General features: G+C 42.1%; 1 protein-coding gene and 1 pseudogene across 6 annotated transcripts in view; one reads left to right on the plus strand and one right to left on the minus strand.

Annotated features, from left to right (window-relative positions):
• Window positions 1-25,268, minus strand: part of RALY (RALY heterogeneous nuclear ribonucleoprotein) — a 148,872-nt gene that overhangs the window by 58,472 nt on the left and 65,132 nt on the right. The window lies entirely within an intron of this gene.
• LOC121477763 lies at window positions 19,337-21,391 on the plus strand (annotated as a pseudogene).

A 25,268-nucleotide genomic window follows, 5' to 3' on the forward strand; every position in this document is an offset into this window, starting at 1 on the left:
ATGGTTAAGGAAGAAAATGGGTACACAGTGTCCTCAAAGAATGAGCCTCTTGCCCACAATGCCAGCTGCTCTAGGTATCAAAACCTTCTTGTTCACCTATCCCCAACTTCTCAAGACAAACTACGTTCCAGATTGAGGATATTTGTGTTTTCCATTAGAGGGCGCTCAGACTTATAAACTGGAAGTACAAAGTGGCATAGTAACAGCTCTGCACCATGTGGAATAATCTGAGTCCTTTCTTTGTTTTATTACTATATTCACCTGAACTTCTGACAAGTGATTTTTCCAAGGTCACAGAGCTAATAAGGGCAAATCAGGACTTACTGGCATCCTGTGTACTTTTGTGACCATGGTGACTTTCAGCAAATTTGACCTATATAAAATTTTGAGAGGTAGGCAGGGCTAGAGTCTTTGCTAAATCATGCAGTCCCTTCTGCAAAGTCTCATTTGATACCTCCAATTCATTTCAGGCTTTAGAGAACTTTCATAATTACCCTCTAACTCAGGCCAGCAAACATTTTCTGTATGGAGCCAGAAAGTATTTTTAGGTTTTGTGGGCTATAGCAGTCTCTGTAGTATTCAGCTTTGCCATTGTAGTATGAAAACACTCATACAGAAACAAACAAATGTGGCTGTACCCCAGCACAATCTTATGAAGAGAGGCCACAGACTGGATTCACCCCATAGGCCATAATCTGCTGATACCTATTTAATCTATTGGCTCCAATCACCCTGGCTCCCAATCCATCATACACACTCATTAAGACAGGCACTACACCCTCATAGATTCCCTTTGCCTACAAGATAAAAGTTTAAACTCTACCTCCACCCTCTACCATATCCTTCCCCTGCACGGTGTATTCCAATCACAGCAGACTGTCACTTGGCAACTTCCTACCTCTCCCCCATGCTATTCCCTGATACCTGCAATGCCTCCAGTGATACCTATTCAGGGACAAGTTCATATGGCAACACCTATGAAAAATGTTTGCTTGCCTTATATAATTAGTCATATGTACATGGCTGTCCCTCACCCACCAGTGCCTCCCCTACTCCCCCACAACTGTCAGCCTCACAAGGGCAAGCACTGTGTCATATTCAATTCCGTATCCCTTGCAGTACCTAACACATCAGCCAGTGTCCGCTGACTGAAAAGGCTTGGCTTCTGGGCTGAAAGGAGGTCACCAGAACATGGGGACTTTTGTTTCTAACAAAACCATGATATGACTCACAGCATCAACAGAGCCTTCAGTCTGCTTCAAGAGCTGCCTCTTCTCCTGCTACCCCCTCCTATGCCCCGTTGTGTTCCCTGGGACTGGCCAGGTAACTAGTTAAGACCCAGCATCTTACTAGGTGGTTCTAGCCTGTGCTGAGATATGGGAAGAGAAGAGACATCTTATTTTCAGACCTCCCATCCCTGACCTCAAACTATATCCTTAAAAACAGCCATAAACTGATCCCAGACCCATATTTAGTTCTAGATCAGCAGACAGCCTTCTAACAAGCACAGATCCCTGGTCCCTGAAGGCAGGGGATCTTACCCAGGAAAAGGCTCAGGGCATGCAGTCTAACCTCAACTGAAATGGAAACTCCAAGGTATGTGGTTAAAAATCCCTAGGAGTATGACCTCTGCAAAGGGATCTCCACTGAGATTAAAGGTCCTGGGCAAGCCTATAGCCCACAAGTATGGCTATCTTAGCTTGGGAAAGCTATGAAGCCAAAGACTAAATTGCTGATGGGAGAAAAAAAAACACACACACACACAACAAACACACAAAGAATTTTTCTCCTAAGCCCCGAACAGAACAACATTCCATCTGGGTATGTGAGCTTGTCAGAGGCATGGGGTACTTAGCATATCTGCCATTCCAGGATTACGGCTGTCAAGTTTTAATTAGGGTAATTAGAGTTAAAAATGTAATTTCATTTCAGGGTATTTTGAACAGATTCCATTAATTTCTTTTTCTTTTTTTTGAAAGAACATAGAACGGAGGGGTGGGCTGAGTGGAACAGAGGATTCTGCCATGGGAGAAGTGAAGCCATGTGCCTGGGCCAGATGAGCTTTCAAACCACTGCCCAGAACCCGCAGCATACACCTCTGTAGGCTCGGCCCAGACGACAAAGGGCTGCTGCTCTTCAGCTTTCTTCCTCAGTTCCCTCCCAGAAACGAAGATTCAGTCAGAGTCTGCTAATCAATCTACCTCCTTTTCCCCTCCTCCTGCTCCTGTATTACTGCCATTCAGTAGCTACTATTACAGCCCCAAGTCTAGCAAGGGACAAGAGCTTAGATGGACATTCTGATTTGCTACAAATTAGGGACTTTGTTAATGTCTACCCTTTGGTCAGGAGTTCCTAGCCACATTTTTATGCTTTTCTTTGTGCTAATCCCCTAGTCTGGAGTTACCCTCTTTGCCTTGCCTGCCTCAACTCTTCCTCTTCCTTCAAGAAGCACAGATCAAAGTTATCCTCCCTAGGAAAGCCCACCACCATGCCTGTAATCCCAGAATTTCTTGCACATGCCTCTACTACTGTGGTTCGTTTCCTTGCTGGACTCTGATGCTAGATTGTGAGGTCTTTCATGGCAGAGAATGGGTCTACACCTGGGAATCTTTAGCACTGGCACAAGCCCTGACACAGGAAATACTCAACAAATATCTGTTGAATGACCAACCACAGGGGGAATTTGACCACAACTGGTAGCTGAACATGTTAAGCCCTCAGCTACTACAATGCCTAGAAATATCAGTCATGAATCCCTTCCCCCTCCTTGCACTCGGCCAGCTCAGAAACCTGACTCTGTACTCCTTGAAGGAGGAAGTTCTCCCATTGATCCCAAATGATGATTGATCTCTCCCATTAGAGCCTGCTCATTCCTTAGGGACTGTGGAAAGGAGATGACAAAGCAAAAGCAAGCAGAGGACCCCCCCCCCAATACTCCTCATCAATGATTTTCAAGAATCTCCTTTAGTATTTGAAGGGCTCTAGGGGGAGACGGCCTGAGATCCAGTTCAATCTGTAAAAAGATAAGGTTGGGACACCTGGGTGGCTCAGTGGTTGAGCATCTGCCTTTGGCTCAGGTCGTGATCCTGGAGTCCTGGGATTGGGTCCTGCATCAGGCTCCCCGCAGGGAGACTGCTTCTCCCTCTGCCTGTGTCTCTGCCTCTCTCTAGGTCTCTCATGAATAAATAAATAAAATCTGGAAGGAAGAAAGAAAGGAAAGAAAGGAAAGAAAGGAAGGAAGAAAGGAAGAAAGGAAGAAAGGAAGAGAGGGAGGGAGGGAGGGAGGGAGGGAGGGATGGCTCTGGTAGAAAACGGTTCATCAGCTTAGAATCACTATTGCAAATGCTCAGAAATGTTATACTGTAGTACAATAAAGAACATGCTATGTGACACAAGGATAGCAAACTCGTTTCGCTTTTCTGAGCTTTAGTTTCCTCTTCAAACCTATCCCAGTAGGTTATTAGGAGGAATAAACAAACAAAAGGGCTTTAAATCAGCATTTAACACTTAGGTATTTAATAAGTGATTTTTCCATCTGAAGAGGACACCTGTACTATGTACCTAGCATCATATTATATGTAAGTTTATAGAGATGAGGAAAACATATCAAAGGGAGTACAAGTTAACCATTTCTCAGTCTGCTCAGGGCAGCCCTGCCTGTTGTTCCCAGGGGAAGAGCGCTATTCCAGCAAAACCATTGTGTTGACAAGTGTAACCAGAGCCACTTAATGGTAATCAGATTCTCCCTAGTTAGGAGCACCCCTCTAGCCTCCTCCCAGTCTCCCCAGGCCTGGCTGCAGGCCCATTATCGATCCATTTCTAATTAGGACCTGTGTCAGTGCTTCTGACAAAAGGTCAGGGCCTAGGCTGCCTCTGCTGGTTTCTGGCCAAAGCATGAAATGCTCTGCCCAGGGCAGACCCAGAGAACCAATACTTAGTTGAAGAGGATACCAGACTAAACTCATCATAAAGCAGTACAAAATTTTAGAGCTGAAAGGGTCCTTTACAAGCATGAGCTTTGTTATAAGTGAGAAAGCTGAAGTCCAAAAAAGATAATTTGTCCAAGGTGGTACAAAAAAAGATAATGCAGAACTTACTTCTATTTCTTTCCTCTTGATAACTGCTTCCCAATCTGGATACACAACAGAAGGACTCTGGGAACTTGTTAAAATAAGTTTTTGGGGGATCCCTGGGTGGCGCAGCGGTTTGGCGCCTGCCTTTGGCCCAGGGCGCGATCCTGGAGACCCGGGATCGAATCCCACATCAGGCTCCCGGTGCATGGAGCCTGCTTCTCCCTCCGCCTGTGTCTCTGCCTCTCTCTCTCTCTCTCTCTGTGACTATCATAAAAAAAAATTAAAAAAAAAAAAAAAAAAGTTTTTGGGATCCCTGGGTGGTTCAGCGGTTTAGCACCTGCCTTCGGCCCAGGGCGTGATCCTGGAGTCTCGGGATGGAGAGTCCCGCATCAGGCTCCCTGCACGGAGCCTGCTTCTTCCTCTGCCTGTGTCTCTGCCTCTCTCTCTCTCTCTCTCTCTCTCTCATGAATAAATAAATAAAATCTTAAAAAAAAAAGAGAGAGAGAGAGATACAGTTTTCTAGATTGCCTGAGTGGTTCAGTCAGTTAAGCATCTGCCTTTGGCTCAGGTCATCATATCAAGTCCTGGGATTGAGCCCCATATTGGGCTCCCTGCTCAGCAGGGAGCCTGCTTCTCCCTCTCCCAACTTGTGCTTGTTCTCTCTAGTACTCTCTCTCTCAAATAAACAAATAAAATCTTAAAAAAAAAAAAAAAGTGAACCCTGAAATCACAGGACCAGTTTGCACCTAGGTTCAAATCCACCTTGGGTCATAATAGTGCAATTTAGAAGCAACCCTCTATTGTCTGTCTGACCCAGCTTTCCCCCACCCCAAACATGACAAAGTTATTTTAGGGGCCTCAGAGGTATCTGTCATAAACAGTTCAGACTTCCTACGGTCCACTAGCATGTCTGTCAGCAAAGACATTTCCTTTCAAAACTAGTTTGAAACTAAAATGTCTTTTATTCACAGTAGAAACACTCAAGGAGGGGATATGTAGGGAATAATGGGAGATGCTGTGGTACTGAGAGACATGGGGTGTGGGAAGATGGATCTGTGTATAGGGGAGGACTTGTGTAGATATGTAAGGAAGTAGACAGTGGTGTCTGTAAGGCTTGCAGATATTGTCATAACACATACAATTCTGAGTATCTGGTTAGAAAATAATAGGACAGGGAGTATAGGAGGATAAATGTGTGGGTACATGGCAGGAGGAGGAAGTAGATAACTTGAAGGGAGATAATACGGATGTGTATGGAAGAGAAGCAATATGTGCACCTTTGTGACTGAATTTTGTGTCTATGTATTGCAAAGTATATGAACTTATAGGAACAGGGGGGAATGTGTGTGGCCTAGATACTTATATGCATGAGAAAACAGATCCATGAGCGTATCTGACTCATCCAGCCCTAGCTTTGCCTGAAGGCTCATACCACTCAAGGGCAGGCCTGTCTGCAGAAATTTCTCATTAAAACTGACAATAAATAAATAAATAAATAAATAAATAAATAAATAAATAAATAAATAAATAAAATTGACATTATGACAACAACTAAAAAAAAGAAAAGAAAAATGGTAACAACACCCCCAGCATCGTGGGAAGTTAAAAAAAGTCAATGCCAAGAAAACATGACAGACACATAAGCAATTATGCCACGATTACTTCTCAGTTTCAAAAGGGGAGGTGTTTATTTGGAGTTGAATATTGTATAAATGATTCACATCTCAACTCAAAGGACTGGATTTCCTGGGTAACTTGGGGAAGAGGGCAAGAAAGAAGAAAGTAGGTAGAGAAAGAAGGGTAAACAAAATTAAAAAGGGGAGGAGGACTGGAAACATAGGAAAGAAAGAGAGAGGACTGGGAAAAAAAACAAAAATAAAAGGAAAGGAGGTTACAAGAAATAGGGAGAAGGGAAGGAAAGAAGAAAGAAAAAAGGAAGTAAAGAAAGAATTTCCTTTAGGCTGGCCTAGAAACTTAGGATACACTCTAGAAGGAATTCTGGCTATGGGGATGAATGGAGTAAGCAGTGGAGCCTGAACTCCATACTTCCTCATTGCTTTTATTCCAACTATACCCTCCATTTAGAATATTCTTCCCACCATATTTGCCAAGTTGAACTTCTTCTAAATCTTCAAGACATATTCAAAGGCTACCAGCTTTTAGAAGCTTCCAAGATTCCTCCCAGTCAGAAGGTAGCTCTCAAGAACTCCCATAAACTTCCACAGAACTTTGTCACATTTGACCTGTAGGACGTAACATTCAATTTTATACCATGGGTTATCAGTACATGTACATTTCCGTTATTCATTCTGCAAGTACTATTTGTGCCAGGACTATTACTGAGGTACAAAAGAAACAGAGATAAGTAGTACACAGTTCCCTGGCTCATAAGATCTCAATTTCATGAATGAGAGCAGTTTTTGGGTGTGATACAACAACGGAGCACAATTATAGAAGCAAAATGTAAAGAAAAATTCTGCTTATGGAGTGATTACAGAAAGGTTCATTGAGAAGATGGCATTTGAAATGATGAAAAAATGAAACAGGAGCTTGTCTGGTAAGGAGGCTGGGAGCTGAGAGCTTTCTACTCAGAGGAACTGCCAAACAACAAAGTCATTCTGAGCTGAGCAGGAGCACAGGGAAACAGTGGGTGTTACCTTGCTGCTGACAGAAGGCAGCAAAGTGAAGTGGCACCAGACTGCATGAGCCTTGCAGCCAAGCCCAGAGTTTTTATCCTTTCCAACTGGGGTGAGGTGAACCAAAGAGGGAGCAGTTTAAAAACATCTCATCTCCTTATTTAGTTGCCCTACTTAAGAGCAAGTCCCTCAAAAACCCTGGAAACAGGTCCAATCTCAGGCTCTGCCTACTACAGAGGCATTACAAGAATTTCCCACAGAAGAAAAGGGCAACAGAGAAAACCAGAGAATAAAAGGGTGACGGTTGGGGTGGAGGAAAGTGATATACACAAGGGAGGGTAGTAGGGTTCAAGAAGAAAGGAGCTGGAGGGGAGGAAACAGAAGCAGCAGGAAAGTACAAGGAGAAACAGATCATGGCACTGAGGTTCCTTGTTGCTAAGCTGTCCTCTACATTTTTCTAGGTAGAAAAAAATAAGGTCAATCTATGCTAGTGACAGAAATAGACCCTTTGTGCTGAGACTGAGTACATTACTAACTGCCACCTCAACCCTCCCTTTGCTCAAGATGATAGAACTGTGCCAAGAAATGGAGTTTGCCCCAGCTCTACCAACCAACCCAAAGTATGCCAAAACACCTTGCCCTATCCATGCCTTAAGTGTGAGTGAGGCAGGAGCACCAAACAAAGGTCTGGACTTTGAAGCGGGGCCTGCCCAGGACCTCACAAAAGCTCTGCTTCCTTCGCTGGACCTCAATTTCATCTGCAAAACAAGAGGAGTAAAGGTGAGGCTCTTTTAAGGGCTAAGATAGCATACGAGTTTATAGAAACTGTTTCCCAAAGAGAGTGATATGTAATGTGGGAATTTTCCTAACCTATCAAGTCGTAACTTCATTCTTTCCACTCTGAGGTTAGGCCACTTTGAAGCCAAGAAGTCAGATACAGAATGGCAGCTGTCCCTGACACCATCATCATCTATATGGCCCTGTCCAAAGTCTAGTTCCTGCCCAAAGTCTAGGTCACAAACAGATGCTCAGGCCCCAGGATGTGTTTTGTCTGACCCACATAAATTTATTTAAAAACCTCTGAATTGGGGCAGCCCAGGTGGCTTAGCGGTTTAGCACTGCCTTCAGCCTAGGGCCTGATCCTGGAGACCCAGGATCGAGTCCCACGTCAGGCTCCCTACAGGGAGCCTGCTTCTCCCTCTGCCTGTGTCTCTGCCTCTCTCTCTCTCTCTGTCTCTCATGAATAAATAAAATCTTTTTTAAAAAATTAAAACTCTGAATTAACTGCTAACATTTCAAGCTTTATTTTTTTTTAAATATGGATTTTTTTTTTTTTTTTAAATTCATGATAGTCACAGAGAGAGAGAGAGGCAGAGACACAGGCCAGAGAGAGAAGCAGGCTCCATGCACCGGGAGCCCGACGTGGGATTCGATCCCGGGTCTCCAGGATCGCGCCCTGGGCCAAAGGCAGGCACCAAACCACTGCAGCACCCAGGGATCCCCTAACTGCTAACATTTCAAATCAGATCCCATGTTTTTAAAAAGTTAGTTTTCTAGCTTCTCAAAAACATCAGAGTTCTCAGGGCTCCTGGGTGGCTCAGTTAGTGGAGAATCCAACTCTTGGTTTTCTCTCTGTCTCTCAAATAAATAAAATCCTTTAACAAAAAATTAAACAAACCTCTGAATTAACTGCTAACATTTCAAATCAGATCTCATGTTTTTAAAAAGTTAGTTTTCTAGCTTCTCAAAAACATCAGAGTTCTCAGGGCTCCTGGGTGGCTCAGTTAGTGGAGAATCCAACTCTTGGTTTTCTCTCTGTCTCTCAAATAAATAAAATCCTTTAACAAAAAATTAAAAACCTCTGAATTAACTGCTAACATTTCAAATCAGATCTCATGTTTTTAAAAAGTTAGTTTTCTAGCTTCTCAAAAACATCAGAGTTCTCAGGGCGCCTGGGTGGCTCAGTTAGTGGAGAATCCAACTCTTGGTTTTGGCACTCATCAGGGAAGTCTGTTCTCTTCCTCTGCCCCTCCCCACACATGCACACTCCACCCTCCCCAATAAATAAATAAATCTTTACAAAAAAAATGTACCAGAGTTCTGGAAACCCTAGACCCTCTGCAGTAAAAGTCAAAGGGTCTACTGTAATCCCATAATTTATTTGATGCCTTCTCATTTTATCTTTAAAAAATTCATATGTGATTTATTTTGAGTAAATTTTTCAATTACTGGTTATAATATCTAAACTAATTCAACTCCAAAAAATCTGAGTACATTGACACTTTAGGAAAATAGGTTTTATACTGTGATTTTACATATCATGCAATATGCAACCAAGTATCCCACCAGTTTGGGAAACTCCAACATACTTTTTGACTCACTCAAAAATTACTTAGGTCCTATGGTAAAGCACTGAAAAAACAATAACAAAATAGACATGGTTCCTGCCTTTATGGAGCTCATGGTCCAGTGGGATATAATGGGGAAAATCCATATAGAATAGGGAGCACAAAAAACGCTAAGCTAAGGATCTCAAACAGGGACTTGTCTGTAAAAAGAAAAGGTTTAATTAGGCTTTTGCTGCTGAAAAGTTCTTTCCAGCTCAAAATTCTACTAGCATCACAAGACCTTAGCCCAATATCCCTTTTGAGTTCCTAACTTATTAGCTTCCTCCCTTTATCTAGGAAATCATGATCAGTTGTCAAGGGAATTACCATGGTGCTCCACATACAAGATGATGATGTTACAGTAATTACAAAAAGACAAAGGAAACAGGCATGTAGAAGAGTCACTCAGAAAAGTCACCTACTTTCAACACACAGGAGCTGCTGCTCACTGCAGCTGGATGGAACACCAGGAACTAACTCCTAAGTAAACCAGTTTTGTATTAGATGTCATGGTGTCTTTCACAAGACGTGGTTTCTTTCATCTTCCACACACACACACACACACACACACACACACACACCAAGCTTGTGAGTGTTAGAGACTGCAAAAAATGCTAATTTTATAAGGCCAAGATTCACTGAACCGTCACTAGTATCACAAGGACACCAAAGTTTCTAATAAAATGGAAGATAACTCATCTAGTAGGACTAAGAGCACTGTAACTGTGCAAAGTCCCTTCAATATTACAGAGATCCATAGGCCCAAAAGGACAAAGCAGGTAGCAAAAAGAGATACAGCTGACCAAATGTTTCAAAGAAAAAAGTGCTGGCCACCCTCAGCAGTTGAGCGTCTGCCTTCAGCTCAGGGCCTGATCCCAGGATCCAAGATCGAGTCCCACATCGGGCTCCCTGCTAGGAGCCTGCTTCTCCCTCTGTCTATGTCTCTGCCTCTCTCTGTGTCTCTGATGAATAAATAAATCTTAAAAAAATAAATAAATAAAATAAAAGAGCTAGTTTGGTGATAAATAGCAATAGGCACTGGACTTGGATGTCACAGAAACAATAGGAAATGATGAGGGCTTTGACAAACTTGAGAACAAATATGCCCTGTCTAAAGAAGCCAGCCAATTAGATGAACAGAAATGAAGAATGTGATTCTTCAAACACAAGCATTTTGCCAAACTGGGCTGGTAATACAGACTTGCTCAAAGATCAGAATCATATCTCTGTCCCTCAAAGATAAAAAATAAAAAAAATAAAAAGCCAAGCTATAAGTTTCTTAAACATGGACAGGCCAGTGCACAAGGAGTCATGACATAGGGAGTCCCTGGCAGAGGGCTCAGGGAGTGAAGCCTTCTACAAAATAGCTAGCTGGGCGCTATTTCCACTTCTGTGAATAGGAATACTTCCTCAAAAATCCTCCTCCCTCTTCAGGAGAAATCAGTCACCCTCATAGCCCACATGCCAGAACCTCTGATCTCATATAAGGTATCTCCACTATAAGACAGCCCCAATCTTCCCAGGCTGGGGTCCAACTCAAAACAGAAAAACACTGGTCAAGTCAAACAAAAAATATTGATGCAGGCCAGACAGACCTCAAGGAGCTGCCACTTTGCAGTCCCTGATCTAGAGGGTAAGATCCTCTGACTAGCTCTGCACAGTAAGGATTTAGGAGTCCCCTAAGGTTGCATAACTTTTGTCAGAAACTGCTTTTCCAAGGAGCTATCCAGGGTCCTAGACCACTTGGCTCCTGAGCTTTAGAACCCATGATTCCACAGCCTTCTTTGGCTTAATCCACCATCAAAGGTTCTTTAAAAAAAAAAAAAAAAAAGATTTAAGATTTAAAGGTCTTAGGTACTTTAGAAATACAAATGCCCTGAACCCTACTCTCTGGACTTTTAACTTTATAGTTAGCTGTGGGTCAGACTGGACTCAGTGCCAGCTGTCTGCCACCCAAATTACTACAGACCCAAATCACTGCTCTATATACTACATTCACTTAAATAGCTTGGCTAGCCAGTAAAATGAAGGCTCAGCAGCTTGGTTCTCTTCAAAAGGAGATCCTGAAAACTCTCATCCCTGAACTCTACAACCAGAAGTTCCTTTGCAAAGAAAAGGACAACTACCCCATTATAGTCAGATGTCCTTGGGAGTGAACACTACAATGCTAAATGTATGTTCTCCCCTGAATCAAGATAGCATTCCCGTGCTTTACTCCATCATTATTCTATCATCTCCAGACTCCTCAGCATTTCCAAAAGGTGCTAACACACCTTTGCCAAACAGAAAAGAAAAAAAGACTAGCTGCCCTTGAAATAGTAACTCAATCTAAGGAGGGAAGGTTTATTGCTGGAAGAATTTTGTTTCTTATTTACCAAGTCCCTCAAACTAGATTTATGATCGGGGAGAACATGACAAAAATGGTTTTTAGAAAAGGCACCTGGCAGCAGGGAGAAGCATGGCATGGAAGAGGCCAAGATAGGATGCAGAGAGGCTGGTTAGGAAGCTCTGATAGTCCTGACATGGCCAAAACAAGCTTCATATCTGAAACAGGGTATGGTCCTACAGTCCTTAGCTGACTACCTGCTCACTGGAGACAGTCATATTCATGAGTATCATCCACAGCATCTCGTACCTTGCCATCACATGGTAGGCACTCAAATGGTCATAGACCCATAAACCACCACTCCTGTAGAAGTTCCAGTGTATATATCAAAGAAACTAAGGCCCAGAGAACTTAAAAGTGATCTGCCCAAGGTCACAGAATGGGTGAGTGGTAAAGAACAAAGAATAAAGGCTTTGGAGGTAAGAAGGTCTGTGTTCACATCCAAGGTTGCTGTGAGGCCTTGGGCAGGTCACTCAACCCTTTTCGGTCTGTTTTCTCATCTGCAAAATAAGAATACCTACTTTCTGTAGAGTTGCCATGAGGATTAACACATACTACCCCCTTAGATACAATCACCAATTTACAGGAAATTCAGAACACAGAAAACTCTACAGGAAAAACAATGCTTTTACTTCAACAAATAAAGGTAATAACAACAAATAGAAGTGAAATAAGAAATTAAGAGACTTAAAATATGTAAAAACCAATTAAAATGTATGGATCTTATATAAATCTTAAGTCAAATAAACCGTAAAAATAAGATTGTGACATTTATGAGATAACTGGAAATGTGAACATAATCTGGATTTTGATGGTATTAAGGAATTGTTAAATTTTATAAGGTATGAAAATGGCATTGTGGTTCTGTTTGTTTTGTTTTTTAAATAAACTTTACCAGGGTGCCCGGGTGGCTGAGCCCGTTAAGCGTCTGCCTTTGACTCAGGTCATGATCCCAGGGTTCTGAGATCAAGTCTCACTTCAGGCTCCCTGCTCAGCAGGAAGCCTGATTCTCCCTCTCTCTCTGTCTTTCCCCCTGTTCATCCTCTCTCTCAAAGAAACAAAAATAAAATCTTTTTAAAATAAATAAACTTTACCCCCAATTAGAGCTGGAATTCACAACTCTGCAATCAAGAGTTACATGCTCTCCTGACTGAGCCAGCCAGGCATCCCTGTGGTTATTTTAAAGTCATCCTGTAGAGACATCTGGGTGGTTCAGTTAGTGTCAAGTGTCTGCCTTCAGCTCAAGTCATGATCCCAGGGTCCTGGAATCAAGCCTCACATCGGACACTCTGCTCACTGGGGCATCTGTTTCTCTCTTTCCCTCTGCAGCTCCTTGTTTGTGCTCTCTCTGCCAAATAATAAAATCTTTAAATAAATAAAGTCATGCCTTAGAAATACATTGTGAAATATTTAAGGGCAAAATAGGACAGTTGAAATTTTCTTCAAAGCACAGGATGAGGTAGGGGTATAAATGAAACATGACTGACTGACTTGAAGCTGAGTGATGGGTATACATCATGCTTCATTTACTCTGGTCTACTCTGTGTCTGTTTTAAAATTTCCATGTTAAAAATAATTGGTTAGGTTTCAATCCTGGCAACTCCATTTACTAGCAGTAAGACTGTAGGCATATTCTTAACCTCCTGGTGTCTCAGTTTCCCATTTATATGAGGATTAACAAAATCTACTTCTTAGGGTTGAGGGGAGAATAAATATGATTTCTATGTGTATAGGTAAATTTATATATATATATATATCATTTACATAACATGTAATATTACACATACATAACATGTAAATGATATAAATTTACACATCTTACATGATTTATAAAGATTTATATACACACACACACACAAAAAAACTTAGCACATAGTAACCTTCAATAAACATCCACTTTAGTAGAACACAAGGTACCAAGCATGGTATCTCAACACAGTGAGCACCCAATACATGGCAGCAATTATTAATATGAAACATAGACTTAGATTTAGGACCTCGTCAGATTTTTTAATCAAATATTCAACTAGTCTCTTCGACAGAAAGCCAAAAAACCCTCTGGTAAATGTCCCCAGTGGCAGCTCTAACATTCCTAGTCTCTCCTGAAAAACACAGGATGACCTGACACAGAATCAGGATCTGACTAATGTTTAACATGGAAGTGCTGCTCTCTGGAAGCTAGTAGGGAGGGCCACCTTATTTCCCCCAACCAGGTAATTTAAGGCACATTTTCTAATATTTGCTGACAGAACAAAGAGGAAAGGCTCTAAGAAATGATCAATGTTCACATCAGCCTTCAAAGTGATTTGGTAAAACTACAGAAAATAAACACCTAGCTAGGGCCCACCCAGCAGGATAAAAGCTGACAAAGAAATGGCAATTTTTCTCTGAGCAAATATACAAGTAATAGATGAGCTCTGAGAGACTACTCTTTAGTTTTGACATTCCCCTCTCACCCCCTCTCCCTTAAGAGAAGACAAACTCTCAACATACTTCAAAAGTGTGACTGTTGCTGGATTAATTTATTCCCTGAAATGATGTAATTATAGGCAAAGAGGTCGTTCTCATCCCTCTATCCAGTTTAAATACAAATTGGCTTGGGAACAGACTTTTTCCACCTGCTCCAGAAGGCTATGAGAAGGCATTATCCACCCTTTAAGAATGAGACACATCCTCCTCCCTTAGCTCATTAGCAGGAATAGCGATGCCACTCAATTTAGTCACTCATGTGTTTCTGTTCAAGATGTTCCCGTCAGACAGAATGTCCTCTCTCCATCTCTAACAGCCTAAAATCTCCTGTGACCATACTTTCTGGGGAAAAAAAGGGAGAACAGAGAGGGGCACAACACCTGAGAAGGGCTATCTGGGTGTTGCTTCTGTATAGTCTGGGAGATATCTTCCAGTCACAGAAATATTGGTTCACAATCTAAAAGTACAACCAGACAGTATTAGAAACTAAAGTGGTCCCAGATGATACATGGTCACTATCTTTATCCTATAAAACCCAGTGAAATGCTCATGCCTCCAATAAATGTTCCCGGAGTACCACATCCCCACAAATGAAGCAATCTCTCCCTCCTCTGAAACCCCATCTATTTACCTCTTTATGATACTGTTACCTGAGAGTTCATATTATGGTTCTTAAAACTCACTTCTGTAACTATGCACCAGCCAGCATGATTTAAAATGAAAAATATGGGCAGCCCGGGTGGCGCAGTGATTTAGCGCCGCCTGCAGCCCAGGGTGTGATCCTGGAGACCCGGGATTGAGTCCCCCATCAGGCTCCCTGCATGGAGCCTGCTTCTCCCTCTACCTGTGTCTCTGCCTCTCTCTCTCTCTCTCTCTGTGTCTCTCATAAATAAATAAAATCTTAAAAATAAAATAAAATGAAAAATATAAACAATGCTAAGTGTTGACACAGAGCAACAGGAATTCTCTCTCATGTACCACTGATGAGAGTGTGATCTGGTATGCCTCTGAAAACTGTTTGTCAATAATTACTAAAGCTGAACATACTCCTACCCTGTGACTTGAGACTGGAGACACTGCTCCCCCTGAAAAGTTTTTCCTAGTCTTTTGCCTCATCACTGCCCTGTCTAAATCCTTCCATCATTTTTTCTCCTGGAGGAAGAGGCTGACTAGAGGCTAACTCAGGCCACTCTTCCTGGATCACTCCAGACCAGAGAGATCTCCTCTTCTATGGAAAACTCTGCCATTTACCTATTAACTGACAAATGGCTTGTGTATTCTCCTATAAACTGCATCATCTGGTTTTATACTGTACTCTTTTTTTAACTTTTAGTAATGTTATCTAACTTGCTCACAATATTATTGTGAGGAATTTAAGTTATGGCACTCCATGGGCTCCATAAGTTTGGATGACTGATTTCAGCACTGTCTCCAATCAATAGGCACAGGCAGATTTCCTCTTCTCTAGACCTCATAAGTAATGCTACATTGTTGGAAGGGTACGCTCAACAGTCCCTCCATTTTCCATTCCTAAGGGCTCTGTGCTGCAAAGTGTTCAAAGAAGGCTAACACAGACACTGGCAGTGGGCTTCAAGAACCACAATTTAATCACAATTAGTAAATCACAAGCTGAGTAAATGCCAGAAACCACACCTCATATAATTTACTTGCAAGCAAAACAGAGAACTATTTTATTTCAAAACTGCATATAAAAAAAAACTGATATAATAAAACTTAAAATAATTCAATATGAAACTGAATTTTCTTCCTTCCTAAATAAGAAGCTAGACAGTATCAAATCTTTCTGGAAGCCAGCCAGAGAACTGATGTGAGGAGAATAGGGAAAGCACTAAGCAGATGTCTGGACACCCAAACCTGAAGGACAATGTCATCCCCTACCCAAATGTTCTTCACACACTGCATGTGAGATCAGCAATAGAGGGTAAAGGGAGGTAAAATAAAAGGGGAGGGGAGGCACACCTGGGTGGTACAGCTGATTAAGGGTCTGACTCAGGGCAGCCCGAGTGGCTCAGCAGTTTAGTGCCGCCTTCAGCCCATGGCCTGATCCTGGGGTCCTGGAATCGAGTCCCACGTTGGGCTCCCTGCATGGAGCCTGCTTCTCCCTCTGCCTGTGTCTCTGCCTCTCTCTCTCTGTCTCTCTCATGAATAAATAAATAAATTAAATTAAATTAAAATAAAGGTCTGACTCTTGGTTTTGGCTCAGGTCATGATCTCAGGGTCCTGGAATCAAGCCCCAAGTCCTGGCTCTGTGCTCAGCAGGGAGTCTACTTAAGATTTTCTCTCTCTCCCTCACTCCCTCTCTTAAATAAATCTTATATATATATATGTGCATATATATATACACACACACACATATATATATATATTTTTTTAAGTGGAAGGCAGGAATGCCTGGGTGGCTCGGTAGGTTAAGCAGCCAGCTCTTGATTTTGACTCAGGTCATGATCTCAGGGTCCTGGGATGGAACCCCATGTTGGCCATTTATTTTCTCTCCCTCTGCCCTTCCATCTGCTCATGCTCTCTAAAATAAATAAATCTTAGGCAACCGGGTGGCTAAGTCAGTTAAGCATCTATCTTCGGCTCAGGTCATGATCCGGGAGACCTGGGATCAAGCCCCACATCAGGCTCCCCTGGCTCAGTGGGGAACCTACTTCTTTCTTCTCCCTCTGCCCCTTCCACCTGCTTGCGTGCGTGCACACGCTTTTGCTTTCTCTTTCTTGTGCTCTCTCTCAAATAAATAAAATATTTTTAAATAAATAAGGGGGATCCTTGGGTGGCTCAGTGGTTTGGCGCCTGCTTTCAGCCCAGGGCGTGATCCTGGAGTCCCAGGACCGAGTCCCACATCAGGCTCCCTGCGTGGAACTTACTTTTCCCTCTGCCTGTGTCTGCATCTCTCTCTGTCTCTCATGAATAAATTAAAAATCTTAAAAAAATAAAATAAAATAAAATAAAATAAATTTTTTTAAAAAGCGGAGGCAAAACTAAAACTAAACACTGGAAGTCAGATATTCAAACAGGTCTCCTTGTGTAGTGATATATCCATCAATTCTGCTATTTCTTGTCAGAACCCTCAACCTAAATATCTGGGCCAAGGCAGGAGGAGAAAGAAGCAGCTAGGATCTATTGTACTTCTCAGTCTCCTCAAAACTGAAAGTAATTTGAGGGCAGGAATCATGTCCTGCTTGGTTTTTAATGTTCTCCATAGAGAGACCACAGCAGGTAGTCCAAATTCCTGGAAATGAATGACTGAACTTCGGGATGGAAAGCACAATCATGTTACAGTAGCTAGGTAACCTACTTAGCATGGTAACTCTACCAAGACCCTAATTTTAGTAAGAGCTTACTTTCACTGGTGTGAAAAATCAATTTAGGGGGAGTTTTTAAGTTCTGAAGAAAAGATAGGCTGTGTTGAACTGACCTAGGCATAGCTATCATTATTATACTGACAACACCGTTCCTCAGTGCCAGCTCACAGCTACCTGGAAGAACAAAGTCCCAAAGCCTTAAAATGGTCTGTTTTAAGCCAGGAACAACATCTGACTTCTCAGTGTAGCGTTATCATACTTCCAGAAAGAAACCCAGACCTAGAGAAATAATGAGTTATGAAAATTATTTTTTTATATTTACTGCTGAGCTTGCTTTCACTAGCATAAATTATTACAAAGGAAACCAGACAGACAAACAGATCAACAGACACCATGCAAACTATACCTTTAACTAGGCTTAGTAAAAGCCTTAATAAAACAAACAGGAGACTGCTAAATACCAGATAAATGCCTCTGGAATGAAGAAAACCTGGCCAATAATATTAAGCTTATAAGCCTGGCCTTCTAAAGAGAATACTTACTTGGAATAAAACAATGATTCTTATCTTGACAAATAAACAGAACTATTCACTCTCTACAGATGGCATTTCAAGGGCCAGGTAACCTCAGCAGAGGTATCTACTTCATAAAGCTAAACCTCTAAGGAAATGCAAATTTCTGGTCTAGTATTTTTCCAGCACTAGTACTGTTTGGGCATCTTATAGTGTTTTTAACATTTTCTCTTTATTCTATGATTTTAAACAGTTTGCTACATATTTAAGTATAATTTTTTATAGTCTTAGACTCCAAGTTGGTCTATGGGACAAAAACTCTCCAAGTTTATAATGGAACTAGCAGGCATTTTGATAAATTCATCTCACAAGCAATTTTTCAGCAATCTGTCCACTCTAGAATGCAATATCCATCTGTTTATATACCAAAAGGTATCTATGAACCCAGAATTTAACCCTCTGACACACTCTCAAAGCTCTAACAAAGCCCTTTCTCCTTCCAAAGATGAATTCACAAGCCACTTGTGTAAAACCAGGAAGTCACCCTATTAAGAGGTAAAAATATCATTCAAGACTATCTAGTCCAACTCTGTTGTTTTAGAAAGGAAGACTGAGATCCCAGAGAGTATCAGGTAATGACAATTTACAAGTCTTTGGCAAATATCAAATGCCTATATCCCCCAGAGGAACCACACTGGGCGTGTTGGGAGAATGGCAACTTGCACTTCGGTTAGTGGAGCACTCCTGAGCCTGAGCTTCAGAAAAATCCAAGTATTCAACCACAATCAACCCACCCTTACCCCTACACGGAGAGCAGGGGGCAGTGACCTTTTGGGGATATAAAATAGAACCTACTAATAATATTCCACCCTCCCCACCTCCTCTGAGGTAAAGCCTGCTTATTCACATGAAGGCCATTATAAAGTGACAGACAGTAAAACTAAGGAAAAAGAAAGGGTTGTAGAAACAGAAGAGATAATAAGGATACTTGGGCAGATGCCTATCTCTAGTTACTCATTTAAGCAGGGAGAAGAAAGTGAATAGAGAAGGACCTCCAAACCTTTTTTATTCCTCTCTGGCTCCGACCCTTTTGGTCTTTTACAAAATTTCAGGGAGGTCTGAGATTATGATAAAATGGGACCAGAGAAGAAAAGGAGTTGGCTAAGCCCACAAATTGAGTCAGTAGCAGGAACCAAACTGAAAAATCCTCAGGCTCATGACATGGCTTCCAGTTTATCTCACTGCACCCCCTCTCTCATCCTGACAGTCTAAGAGCTGTCTGAAACTTTCCTCACAGAACCTAGTGGGCAGTTGCAGGTCAGCAGGCAAACATTACTAGTCATCTTCTCCCCGCTCCAGTTATACATTTTTTTAAAAGATTTATTCATGAGCGACAGAGAGAAAGAAAGAGAGAGAGAGAGAGAGAGAGAGAGGCGCAGAGACATAGGCAGAGGGAGAAGCAGGCTCCATGCAGGGAGCCCGATGTAGGACTCGATCCTGGGTCTCCAGGATCACATCCTGGGCTGCAGGCAGTGCTAAATCGCTGTGCCACCGGGGCTGCCCCAGTTAAACATTTTATACATAAAGCTAAAATTGAAAAAAACTAGGTTTTTTACAGACATTCATGTGAAAACCCTATCTCTACCCTTTCCCCATCACTGCCTCAGAAAAAAAGGGGGAGGAGAAAAAAGAGGAAAGAAAACGCCTCTCCAAAAGATATACTGTCTAAATCAACATCTAGAATCATAAAATGTTATTGCTAGAAAGGACCCTAGTAGCCATGATTTCCTATCATTATTCAGATGAATAAAGCTGGACCTTTGCCACCTGACAAGAAGACTAGATAGAGTACAGAGTTCCTGACTCCTATCCCAACAAAAATCCCTCGTGGTCCTTCCCCATTCTGTTCCATCCTGAACTGCCCCATCCCACCCTGTACCTCCACCACTGTTATCTAAGCTACTGAGATCTGCTGCCTTTCTGGACACAAGTTCCTGAAGCTACATTTTACTTATCTTTGTTTTCCCAGTGTCTAGCAGGTAGTAAACACAGGTGACTTAGGGCCACAGTAACACATGGAGAGAGCAGTAACAAAGGAAGTTGTCTGGAAAAAAATGTTAAGTCTTCCTTTAGCTTAATAAAAGTAATCTTCAGGGCTAAGCAGGGCCTGAATATGCGGGATCTAACATTTCTTCCTTTTCTAAACTAGTGTTTACATCATCCGGTTTAGCCAGGAATAGTTACCAGATATGTTGTACAATACTGTCCCCCTTCACCTTATGCTTCTACCCCCAATCCTCTCCATGGAGAACTTGGCTCAATAACTAGAAAGTAAATGAAAGCAGATTTAAGAAGACCCTTCAAGAGAAAACCACCTCGGGATCCCTGGGTGGCGCAGCAGTTTGGCACCTGCCTTTGGCCCAGGGCGTGATCCTGGAGACCCGGGATCGAGTCCCACGTCAGGCTCCCGGTGCATGGAGCCTGCTTCTCCCTCTGCCTGTGTCTCTGCCTCTCTCTCTCTGTGTGTGTGACTATCATAAATTTAAAAAATAAATAAATAAATAAAAATTAAAAAAAAGAGAAAACCACCTCGTCTCTTATGTCCTCACCTCAATAATCAGCATCCCCATCTATACAACTGCACCAGGTAGAAATCTAGAAATCATCCTTGATTTCTTCCTTACTTACCACACAATAATCTTTGTGTCTCACTGCTCAATTCCTTCTACACATACACACTCTTCATTTGAAACACCATCATCCCCTACCTGTATTACCACAACAGCCTCCTCCTAAACTGGTCTTTTTGTCCATGGTGCTCTAGGTCTCCAAACCACTCCCCAAACAGGTAGCCAGATACATCCTTCTAAAATGTCCATAGGAAAAAAAAAATAATAATAATAATAAAATAAAATGTCCATAGGAGCAGAGACCCTATCACCTCAAAATGAAGTCCAAATTTCTCAACCTAGGCAACAAGACCCTTTCATGACTTGGCTTCTACTCTACCTACCTTTCCAATCTCCTCTCATTTCTTGCCACATCCACCCATCTTTTGCTTTATGCTCCCCACAGCAATCTTTTTTTATTTTTTTTTTTAAGATCTTATTTATTGCTCTTTTTTGCTCAGGCCCTTGGTGCCGGCAGGATGGGCAAGTGTCTGGCCTCCGTACTGCCAGGAAGCTCCGCAGTCACCAAGGGGACCAGAAGTGGCATGATAAGCAGTACAAGAAAGCCCATTTGGGCACAGACCTGAACGCCAACCCTTTTGGAGGTGCTTTCCATGCAAAAGGAATTGTGCTGGAAAAAGTAGGGGTTGAAAGCCAAACAGCCAAATTCTGCCATCTGGAAGTGTGTCAGGGTCCAGCTGATCAAGAATGTAAAAAAGATCACAGCCTTTGTACCCAATGATGGTTGTTTGAATTTTATTGAGGAAAATGATGAGGTTCTGGTGGCTGGATTTAGTTGCAAAGGTCATGCTCTCGGTGACATTCCTGGAGTCCACTTTAAGGTTGTCAAAGTAGCCAATGTCTTTTTTTTGGCCTTGTACAAAGGCAAGAAAGAAAAACCAAGATCCTAAGTTTTGGTGGTGAAAACATGACAATAAATTTTTAGATACCAAAAAAAAATATATATATATACACACACACACACACACACACACACACACACACACATATTTATTCATGAGTCACAGGGGTGGGCAGCGCAGAGACTTAGGCAGAGGGAGAAGTAAGCTCCATGTTGGGAGCCCGATGTGGGACTCAATCCGTGGACCCAGGGATCACGAGGGATCATGCCCTAAGCCAAAGGCAGATGCTCAACCGCTGAGCCACCCAGGCATCCCTCCCCCCAGCAATCTTGAGAAACAGGAGATGTGTTTAACCCCTCTGGGTATGTATGAATAAATAAATAAATAAATAAATAAATAAATAAATAAATAAATAAATAACCCCTCTGGGTCTGTTCCTCACTTACAGAATGGAAATAATTGTATGTACTTCTTGGGGTGGCCATAACAAGAAATTAGCACATGTTAAATGCTTAGAGTAGCACCTGATATAAGAAATGCCCAAAGTCTCAACTACTACACCCTCACCATCTTTAGACTTGCTATTTCTTCTGCCTAGTCAGTCTCCTCATCAACTCTCCAAATCTCTTTTCCTCCTGCCTTATGTCTATTTTTCTTGAGATCTGGGCTTAGCCAACTTCTCTGAAGAAGCCTCCAAGGCTGGGTTAGTTACCATTCCTCTATGCTCTAATAGTGCTTATCCCCATTCACAACACTTGTCACGTTACCTGTTTCCTTGCCTGGCTTCCCCACAAGGCTATTATAGACTCAAATCACCAAGCTTAAGGCTGTGCATGGCAGATGCTTAATAATTTTTCTGTAAATGGAAAACTTTCTAATAATGAAGTGTCCAATGAAATCGAATCTCAATAAGTAGCCAATTCAAATGTTGGCCAGATGGCTGGCTGGTGGGCAAGACCTTAAAACCCCTCAACTACAAGATCCTGTCCAAACAAACAATTCAACACATTCGGACCTCATTATCACACTCAGGGGTTTGGACTTAATACATAGGCAATGTAGGGCCATCAGATCTTTAAGGAAAACCCAACATGCTCAGATCTGTTTGCTGCCCAATTACCCATCTCTGGAACGCCTCCCACCTCCACTCCCTGTTGGTTTTCAGGACAAAATTCCAACAACCCTTCATTAACAATACATTCCACCACCTCCCAAATATACAGAAACAAACAGTCAAACCTAAGGGAGTTTTGAAAGGCTAAGTGCAGTGGATCTCTGGGTGGCTCAGCAGTTTAGCACCTGCCTTCGGCCAGGGCGTGATCCTGGAGTCCCGGAATGGAGTCCCACATCAGGCTCCTTGCATGGAGCCTGCTTCTCCCTCTGCCTGTGTCTCTGCCTCTCTCTGTCTCTCATGAATAATCTTAAAAAAAAAAAAAAAAAAAGATACCATTTTCTAGGGTGCCTAGGTGGCTCAGTCAGGTAAGCATCTGCCTTCAGCTCAGGTCATCATCTCAAGTCCTGGGATTGAGCTCCATATTGGGGTTTCCCTGCATGGAGCCTGCTTGTGTCTGTCTCTGCCGCTCTGTGTGTCTCTCATGAATGAATAAATAAAATCTTAAAAAAAAAAAAAAGGCTAAATACATTTAACTCCATTTTAACCACCTGCAAGCAATGAGTACCCATAAACACCCTCTAGGAACCCATAGCTAATCCCTCTTGTGTGACTTTATGGAAAGAGGAGGGTAGAGAGAGCACATTTCATAAAGGTAATCCATTTAATCATCCTGTGAGTAGTTCTGATCCGAGCTGCTGTCATAGCACTGCTATTCTTGATCACTGCAGCCCGATACGCGCAAATCCTGAATAGTCGGAAAGGCAGGTGCAAAGAAGGGTGGAGAGTCCTCTGGGTTCTATTTCAAGGGTAGGAGGTCTCTTTGGAAGATACAAGAGGGGCAAGCACAGATCTCCAACAAAGGCTGCTGTAATAAGGAACTTCAATCCACAGAGTAGAGGCAAAGGGGGGAAAAGAGCTTAACCAGAGGTACAAACAGTCCTCTGTTTCTGCTCTGGGGCGGCATGCCACACCCCAGTGCAGATAAGGAATAATCATTTTGCATTTACATAGCATCCCGAGGTCAAGGGAAGCACTAAAAGTGCCAGCTTTGCCAGTCACTGAAGGACAAAAAAAATGTATAATTCCACTTATATGAGGTACCTAAAGTAGTTAAATTCAGAAACAGAAAATAGAATGGTTGTTGTCAGAGGCTACAGGGAGAGGGGACTAGGGAGTTAAGTGTTTAATGGGTAGACAGTTTCAGCTGGGGAAGATGAAAAAGTTCTAAACAAGGATAGTGAGTGGTTATGGTTGCACAAGAGCGTGAATGTACTTAATGCCAGAGAACTGTCCATTTAAAAGTGGTTAAAATGGCAAATTTTACCTCATGCACATTTTACCCAGAAGAAGGGGAAAAAAAACAACACCCCAGCTTTAAAATTATATTGTCAAATAAATAAAAATATATTGTCTGCAATTATCAATAGCATGATCCTGAGCAAGTCATATAACCTATCTAAGCCTGTTTCTTCCTCTGTAAAACAGAGATAATACCCAATTCATACTCAATGAATTGGCTCTGAGAAATAAATCAGGTATCCCATAGAAAGTCCTTACTCCAAGAATTGGTACCTGGTAAGTACTTAATAAACGTTAGCTATTATGGGGCACCATAATATGACTCAGTTGGTTAAGGGTCTGCCTTCAACTGAGGTCATGATCCCAGGGTCCTAGGATCAAGCCCCGCATCTGGCTCCCTGCTTAGTGGGAGTCTGCTTCTGCCTCTGCCCCCTCCCCTTTGCTGGTGCTCTCTCTGGCACTCTCAAATAAATAAATAAAATCTAAAAAAAAAAAGCTAAAAAAAAAAAGGCTATTATTTCTACCACTGCAATAGAATTTCACAGCCGTTTCTCACAGTCTCCGCACAACCTTGTGAATTTACAGAAAAGCAAAAAGGTTCACAGAGCCACAATGAGTGGCTCAGTTAATGATGCCACATCAAATCCTCTACCCATGAAAGGTGTGCTGTCCTCACTTCTTAATCTGGTGACCTAAGTAATGCAAGTGCCCCAACCTTTCTGTGTCTCAATTCTCAATTACAGCTGTAAAAAGGAGATGTAAACCAAAGTCTAAGAACTCCCTCACAGAACTGGATTAGAAATCAGACGATTTTAAAAGAGTAATATAAGCCATACGATAACAGTAAATACTAATGAGAACTGGTACACCTGTGCACAAAACCTGCCCTCCTTTTAATGCTAAACCTAAGACACAGAATGGCTGGAACTAACCAAGTTTCTCGAGATTTCCATTTACTCAGGATTCCTGGTCTCTGGTCTCTTAAGGCCTGAATAAATAATTTAGTACTCCTTCAAAGTGGCAAGGGATGGTAGAAATAAAACTATTACTGGACTGCAAAGCAGAAGACTGGGAATTCTAGTTCTGATTCTGTCACCAAAGCAGTCTGTGAATGTGGACAACTTTCTTCCAGTGTTAACTGGGTAAGGGGACAAGGCAGATAAAGTTAGACCAGATAATAAGACCCCTTCCAGGTCCCACATACCGCAATACCTAAATTCAGAATTTTGGAAAGAGAGCAGCACAACAGACCTCCAGACTCCAAAGAACTAATGCAAACACCTGGAGAGAGACTCCTTCAAGGTGTGGCCTAGGAACTCTGATTTTTAGACACTGCCTACAACAGGGATCAAACACACTGGAAAACTAAAAACTTGCCAAAATTAGTATTAGCTCATTCACTTTTAGCCCTCTCGGTCTTATTTGAAAATAGAAAAAATAAAACCCTATTTGAAGGTAGGGAGTTGAAGCAATTGACTTGAGTCACTTCGGGCTTCTCCTCCCCCCCCCCAACTAGGAGCTGTAAATCTAAACC

This window comes from Vulpes lagopus, chromosome 18 (assembly GCF_018345385.1).
Source record: "Vulpes lagopus strain Blue_001 chromosome 18, ASM1834538v1, whole genome shotgun sequence".
NCBI lineage: Eukaryota > Metazoa > Chordata > Mammalia > Carnivora > Canidae > Vulpes > Vulpes lagopus.